The following is an 8,096-nucleotide window of genomic DNA, read 5'->3' as shown; positions in this document are numbered from 1 at the left end:
ATGAGCCTAAGGTCTTTGAGTTCTTTCGTCAGCGCTGCAATATGCTCGGTCAATTGCTGAATGTGCACACTTTCCACACATATACGAGCCAGACACACCAGAGTCGTTGACCTCCCACATCAAGCATGTAGCGCACTGAACCAGCTGGGCAGTCATGTGTTCACCCTCTTCAACTGTGGTGTAATCACTTCACTCAACCTCCTTGTCAAAGAGTCCTGAGCTGAAGCCTCACTCTTCGATCTAAACTTCCTTAGACCCTCTTTTTGTGGCATGTCTGTGGACTCTTAATTAAGGTTAGAGGAGGAGGGAGGGAGGGAGACCCTACTTTGTAGGACCTGGGGTTTAGAACACACCCACTCTAATAGTATTCTTATATGGTGATAATGACTTTTAAAGTTTCACCTGACTTTTCTCCCATGATTTTCTACTTTTTTGGGATAGCATTTCTGTATTGTGCAATGAAGACAAGTGCAAAATATTTGTTTAAAGTCTCTGGTATTTCTTGAGAGTCATAGAATCCCTACAGTACAGATAGAGGCCACTCAGCCCATTGAAACTGCACTGCCCCTCCGAAGAGCATTCCACAGCCTCACCCTATCCCCGCAACCCTGCATTTGCCAAGATTAATCCACCAAGCCTGCGCAATCCTGGACACACGGGGTAATTTAGTATGGCGATCCACCTAATCTGCACATCTTTGGCCTGTGGGATGACACCTGAGCAGCTGGAGGAAACCAAGTTGACACGAGGAGAACATGAAAACTCCATACAGTCACTCAAGGTTGGAATCAAACCTGGATCCCTGGCACTGTGAGGTAGCAATGCTAACCATTGAGCCATCATGTTGCCTATTTCCCATTCTTAAAAATTTTTTTTTAAATTTTCATGGCATGAATGTAACATTAAATAAGCTGAGTTTACATTTACATTGTACAAAATTTATTTTGAAATGAACATTCATTCCCTTTATCATGCAGTTTGAAATAATCCTTTTTCAAAATCTTTTACAATGAAATCAATAATCAACTTTAATGGCAAAACATTAAAAATATTGGGAATTACTTGCTAATCCAAACACACAAGTCATCAGAAAATTAAGGAAGAAATTACAATAGGGAAAATAGGTTATAAATTACCTGTTTTGGTTTCAAGAAACTGCAGAAAAAAAGTATAACATTTAATGGGCGTGTATGAGGAAGAAACATGATCAATACACAGCACAAATATGGAAACCAAGAAAGGTCTACATGGTACAAAATCCTAGACTCACAGTCTAGACAGGAGCTGTTCTTCAACATACCAGCTATTGCTGATGACACCAACCAATACTGGATCACTCTCTTACTGAATGGCAAACCGGTAAGAATGGAGGTGGACACTAGAGTGGGTGGTTTCATTGATACTTGAAAGTGTGCATCAGTAGCAGCTGAGTCATGTAGCGCTGCAACCCTCAAAAATTGTACTAAGAACATACACAGGTAAAGCAATGTTTTTAGTGGGTTGTATCAAGATGAATGTGCAGTTATACAGTCAGTCTGACATTTCCTTCCACGTTGTCAAAGAAAATTTTCCAGCTTTATTAGGAAGAAGGTGGTTGTAGAGGATCGATCTCAACTGGACTGAAGTAAATTGTTTGTCAGATTCTACGACTGGCCTATCACAAACTCTAAAGAAATGTGCTGTTGTTTTCCTAGGAGTCTGGGAAGCATGGAAAAGATCAGTCAAGTTGAAAATCAAGGATGAGGGAATCAAACAAAGTGTTGCAAGGCTAAATAAGTATCTTATGTAATCAGACCAAAGGTTGACACAAAACTCAAATCAAACAAAAAGTATGAATTGAACCAGGATGGCACGTTATTGAACCTTACATTTGATCTGTTAAAAGAGATCGACAATGCCCACTATACCTGTGACATTGGTAATACACAATGAAGAGCTCACCTGGCAGTTGCAGCTTTGCCTGTGACTTTCAAACAAAGCTTAAGGATGAATAAGCTCAACAGGATGATACTGATATCCTACATTGTGAAGCTAGCAGATCAGATAAAGCAGTACAATGAACAAAAGGATCCACTCTACTTCAGCGTAGTACCAAATATGAAATGAATCAAAAAGTATACGTCACTGAGTATTATTCATAAACTTAAACCAGAAGATAATGGAAAATGCACTTGCAACATTTGAGATCAACTAATCAGTATTTCTTTGAAAGTTAATGCCTTTCTGGTCCTTTTCAAACAACTGCTTTAGAACAAGGAAGCTGATGAAGTTAGCACCACCACTTTTCACTGTGAGCTTACTAAGCCTTATGTTCCTGTTATGACACGGAGGTGAACCCCTCTGTTACTTACACCCAAACACGCAGAAAAGCTAGCCTCACCTCGTAATGTGTTAAAATATGAGTGACAGAGAGCTCCTAAATTCCACTATTTAAAGAAAATATAACCAATTTCTTTTTTAACTGTAAAAGGTCTGTAGATTGTGAAGGAGCAAGGATGACCATTAGTATAGTGATGTGCTCTTCCTGTTAGTTGTGGGAGTTTAGGGAGAGTTTCTATGTTACTGATGACTATATCTACAGAAAGTGTCTTTGGTTGAGAATCCTGTTAGATCACATGGATCAGTTGGAAGGTCAGTTAGAGGCAATAAGGAATTTACAGGAGCTCGGGGTGTGATGGATGACAGTTATAGGAATGTACAAAAGTCACAGATACAGTCAGGTAGATGAGTTAACTCCAGGAAAGGTAGGAGGATAGGCAGGTAGTGCAAGAGTCTCTTGTGGCTATCCCCATCTCAAACATGTATGCTGTTTTGGAAAATGAAGGTGATGATGGACTCTCAGGGGAATAGCCAAGTTCCCCAATAGTATGGAGAATGGCTCTAATGTAATGAAGGATATGTCGAGTTTTAAGCAATCGATTGTGATAGGCAACTCTCTAGTTTGCAGATGATACCAAAATTGGAGATGTAGTGGATGGCAAAGATGGTTATCTCAAAGTACAATGGGATCTTGATCAGATGGACCAATACGTTGAGGAGTGGCAGATGAAGTTTAAATTATAAAATTTAGATACATTTTGAAAAGGCAAATCAGAGCAGGACGTATACACTTAATGATAAGGTCCTGGGGAGTGCTGTTGGCAAAGAGACCTTGGGGTGCAGGATCATAGTTCCTTAAAGTGGATTCGGAGGTAGATAGGATAATGAAGAAGGCATCTGGTATGCTTTCTTTTATTGGACAGAGTATTGAGTACAGGATTTGGGAGGCCATGTTGAAGCTGTACAGTACATTGGTTAGGCCACTTTTGGAATATTGTGTGCATTTCTGATCTCTCTCCTATCGGAAGGATGTTGTGAAACTTGTAAGGGTTCAGTAAAGATTTACAAGGATGTTGCCAGGGTTGGAGGGTTTGAGCTACAGGGAGAGATTGAATAGGCTGGGGCTGTTTTTCCTGGAGCATCGAAGGTTGAGGAGTGACCTTATAGAGGTTTGTAACATCATGAGGGATATGGATAGGGTAAATAGACAAGGTCTTTTCCCTGGAGTGGGTCCAGAACTATAGGGCATAGATTCCGAGTGAGAAGGGAAAGGTTTAAATGGGACCTAGTGGACAACTTTTTCATGCAGAAGGTGGTGTGTGTATAGAATGAGCTGCCGGAGGAAGTAGTGGAGGCTGGTACAATTACAGCATTTAAAAGCCATCTGGATGGGTACATGAATAGGAAGGATTCAGAGGAATATGGGCCAAGTGCGAACAAATGGGATTAGATTAGGTTAGGTAGCTGGTCGGCATGGATGAATTGGACGAAAAGGTATTTTTCTGTGCTGTACATCTCTTCTGACTCTATGACTCTAAGTGAACATTAAACAACAACTATTCATAACAATCAGTCCCCTTTCTATTAACTACTTACTAATCTGCCCCCAATTCTATAACAATATGCAGTTCCAATAAAACACTTATTAAAATTCCATCAATTAATTTCAAAACCACACAACTGCTGTCTTCACCTGTGTCTTCCGGCTGAGGATTTCCCTGGGTCATCTTCTTTCTTTTTGCACGAGTATATGAAAAGGTACCTTTGATAGAGAGTGTTTTCTAAATTCTTGGAGAGCGTGATGTTAGATTTCCAGACTTATCTCTCTCAATGGCAGATGCTCTCTCTGACCAACTTTCAAAAGGGTCGCATTTTATATACCCCACAATATTGGATCAACAATGAATTCAAACTCAATTGGGTTTTAGTATCCTGGGGCATAATTTAAACTGATTGGTTAAATTTGAATTGTTGTTAAAACAGCAACCAAACCTCAGGTATCCATTTCATAGCCAAAGTTACACATTTTTAATTTTTCAGTACATTCTGGGACTGCCGTCTAGTTATATACAGGTGTACACATGTGCTTGTAAGCTCTCAGTTCAGATTCGTATTAAAGGTACAGTAAATAATTAGATTAGATTCTGACAACTCTACCATGTGATCTTTCGATGACTCGCTAAAGATCACTACATCATCCATATAAGCTGCACAATTTGTTAATCCCACCACAACTCTGTTTCTGAGTCTTTGGAATGTGGTCGGTGCATTCTTCATTCCAAAGGCCTTTTGGGGAAACAATCACAGAAGCATCTTTCGCTTTCTCTGATAAAGGTACCTGCCAAAAACCATGCAGTAAGTCCAACTTTGTGATGTAAGTGGCTTGACCAACTTTCTCTATACAGTCCTGAAATCTTGTAGGAGAAAGTGAGGACTGCAGATTCTGGAGATCAGAGCTGAAAAATATGTCGTGGAAAAGCGCAGCAGGTCAGGCAGCATCCAAGGAGCAGGAGATTTGATGTTTCGGGCATAAACCTGAAATTCCTGAAGAAGGGCTTATGCCCGAAACGTCGATTCTCCTGCTCCCTGGATGCTGCCTGACCTGCTGCGCTTTTCCAGCAACACATTTTTTAGTCCTGAAATCTTGGTATTGGATAGGAGTCCAATTTTGTTACGGCCTTCCAATAGTGACCTTCCAATAGTACACATAAAATCATTGAGTCCCATCAGGTTTGGGAACTCACAAGATCAGCAAACTCCACTCACTCTGACTCGATTCAATGATATCTTCATTATGCATTGCATCCACTTCCTTCTGTACCTATGTGGTTTTGAGAGGGTTAAGTCTGTAGGGGGTATTGTTTTATCAGAGCAGTATTCCCTACTTCTACCTAATACACAATAGTATTAGACATCCCTGTCTTATTCCTGCATATGTCCTCATACTGGTATAACAAACCTTTCAACTTGGTTCTTTGGTCCTGAGAAAGATAGCTCACTAACTTATCCAACTTCTCAAGGACTTTCTTATTATTTAAAGTATTTTGAGGTACATCTAACTCCACGGCAACTGGTTTTGATTCCTTTCTCTGCGGGGCTGTAACTAACACCACCTGTTTTTCCAGTTCCCTGTCTCTATTGTAGTAAGGTTTCAACATAGTCACATGACATACCTGATACCCTCATTCGGCATCTTTACCAGATAGCTTACCTGACTCAATTTTTTCTCAATTTAATAGGAACCATTAAACTTGGCGTTGAAGGGATCTCCTACCATTAGTAACATTATTAATATGTCATTCCTGTGGGAAAAAGTCCAAATTTTAGAAGTTTTGTCTGCCACCTTCTTCATTCTATGCTATGCTTTTTTCAGGTGCTGTTTAGCTAACTCACCTATCGGATTCAGTATCTCCCTCACCTCAGATACATAATCCAGGTGTGAGATCTCCAACTTCGGTCCTCTCAATTTTTCTTTAATTAATTCAAAGGCCCTCTCACTTCATGTCTGAAATTTAACTCAAATGGAGTAAACTGTGTAAATTCATTTGGGGCAGGTATAATGGCAACCAATGCGAATGGGATACTTTTATCCCAATCATTCGGGTAATCCTGACAGTACGCTCTTAACATGGTCTTCAGGGTCTGATGCCACCTTCCAAAATTCCCTGGGATTCAGGATAGTATGCACTTGATTTAAAGGCCTATACACCTAAGCTATCCATGACTTCCTTAAACAGCCTAGCAGTAAAATTAGACCCTTGATCTGACTGAACATCCCTGGGTAGCCTATACTGCGTAAAGAAAGCTACCAACTCCTCCACCACCCTTTTGCATTAATACTTGGTAATGGAATTGCCAGTGGAAATCTGATAGACACATCCATTATGGTTAGCAAGTACTGGTTCCCACTTTTAGTTTTAAGGAGGGTGCCCTTCTTAAACCAATGGCACTGTAATTTTGTGTCCCACTCCATTACAATGGAAGCACCTGAGGCCTTTCACTTCCTTTTCCACCTGTGGTAAACTATTACCAGTGTGCTCTACTCATTGTTTTGTAGTGAAGAATCTCCCCTTCTCCCAATTTCTATGCCTCACAGATGAAATTCCTGTCAGAAGCTAAATTTCACCTTATGCACCAAAGAATATTCATCTGCCATCTCTGCAGCCTGTCTCACTTCTTGAACTTTCTGTTCATCCACATGAATTCTTATCATCTCTGGAAGTGAATTTTAAAACTCCTCTAGCAGAATAATCTCTCTTAGAGCCTCATTGATCTTATCCATTTTTAAGGCCTGCAACCATCTATCAAAATTACTATGTTTAATTCTTTTGAACTCAATGTAAGTCTGACCTGGTTCCTTCTTTATGTTTCTGAACCGCTATCTATACGCTTCTGGTACCAATTTATTGGCATTCAAAATAGTCTTTTTGACATCTGCATAATCTCTTGACACCACATCTGACAGCGCTGCAAATATCTCATTAACTCTGCATGCCAGCTTAATCTGAAATAGCATTACCTACAAATTCTCTGGCCACTCTATCTGCCTAGCCAATTTTTCAAATGAAATAAAAAAGTTCTCGACATCTTTCTCATCAAAATGTGGCAATGTTTTAACATATTTGTATACATCACTACCGTCCCTCTTCATCTCCATCCTGTTAACTTTACTTTCCCTGACTAATTCTCAACTTCTGAGGCTAAAGACTACAGAAATCAATGCAGGCAAAAAGGGATTTTTTGTATGCAGACCTTTTTATGAAAGCATTGGTGATTTTGCCTATTTATCCTATCCATGCCCCTCATAATATTGTAAACCTCTATAAGGTCACCCCTCAGCCTCTGACACTCCAAGGAAAACAGCCTCAGCCTGTTCAGCCTCTCCCTACAGCTCAAACCCTCCAACCCTGGCAACATCCTTGTAAATCTTTTCTGAACCCTTTCAAGTTTTACAACACCCTTCTGATAGGAAGGAGACCAGAATTGCAAGCAATTCCAAAAGTGCTGGAGAAGTAATTTTCATGCATGAAACCTCAGCTCGAAACTCTCATTGATGATGAAAGGAGAAGAACAGCAGAAATCACAAAGTGACTTGAGAACTTGATGGCGATAGTTGGAGAAGAGATTGTAACAAGCTGTGAAACCGCTCAGCCCAATTATTTAGTTTAAGGATTACAAAAGAATTAGAACGAGTCACACATACAAAGTATTAGCAACTGTTACGTCATGTCACTACAAAGAAGTCAGGAGAGTACGCATATGAAACAGAAACTTCGAAAATCAGATTCACTATCATTGTACATGAGATGGTAAACTGATTTACCAAATAACTACAGAACATAAAAACTGAAAAGAATTGCCACTCTTGAATGTGAACAGGTCAGCCAACAGAAATGGTTATCTGGAGAAAAGGGAATGGCAAGACAACATCTGCAGTGCACTGACAACTGCACAGGAATTGATGTCCTCTGAAACATCTTACCCCTCCTGACTATTGTATATATCATTATAAATATTGTGAATTTCTTTTTATTACAGGAACCTTTGATGTAAAGGGGAGGAACATTGTGTATTTGGTGAACGGTCACTTTAAAAATAAATCTCCTTCTGTTGTTAAACATTTCAGCCTTTCGGTCCTTCTTGGGAATGTAACATTAGGTGACTGGCATATATTGACACAGAGTCAGCTTGCGTCCGGGAATTTAAGCCAGAAAGAATAGTATATGGAGCTGCATCCTTCCTTCACATGTTCGTCCAATGAGTGTAACTCTTCCTAC

General features: G+C 39.9%; 2 protein-coding genes across 6 annotated transcripts in view; one reads left to right on the top strand and one right to left on the bottom strand.

Annotated features, from left to right (window-relative positions):
* LOC122555761 (G-protein coupled receptor 55-like) overlaps positions 1-8,096 on the bottom strand; it is a 139,100-nt gene that overhangs the window by 28,229 nt on the left and 102,775 nt on the right. The gene's annotated exons all lie outside the window — the stretch shown is intronic.
* The window catches only part of LOC122555758 (NACHT, LRR and PYD domains-containing protein 3-like), an 86,643-nt gene that overhangs the window by 36,464 nt on the left and 42,083 nt on the right, over positions 1-8,096 (top strand). The window lies entirely within an intron of this gene.

This window comes from Chiloscyllium plagiosum, chromosome 13, assembly GCF_004010195.1.
Source record: "Chiloscyllium plagiosum isolate BGI_BamShark_2017 chromosome 13, ASM401019v2, whole genome shotgun sequence".
Taxonomy (NCBI): Eukaryota; Metazoa; Chordata; class Chondrichthyes; order Orectolobiformes; family Hemiscylliidae; genus Chiloscyllium; species Chiloscyllium plagiosum.
This window is presented reverse-complemented; position numbering and strand designations above follow the sequence as displayed.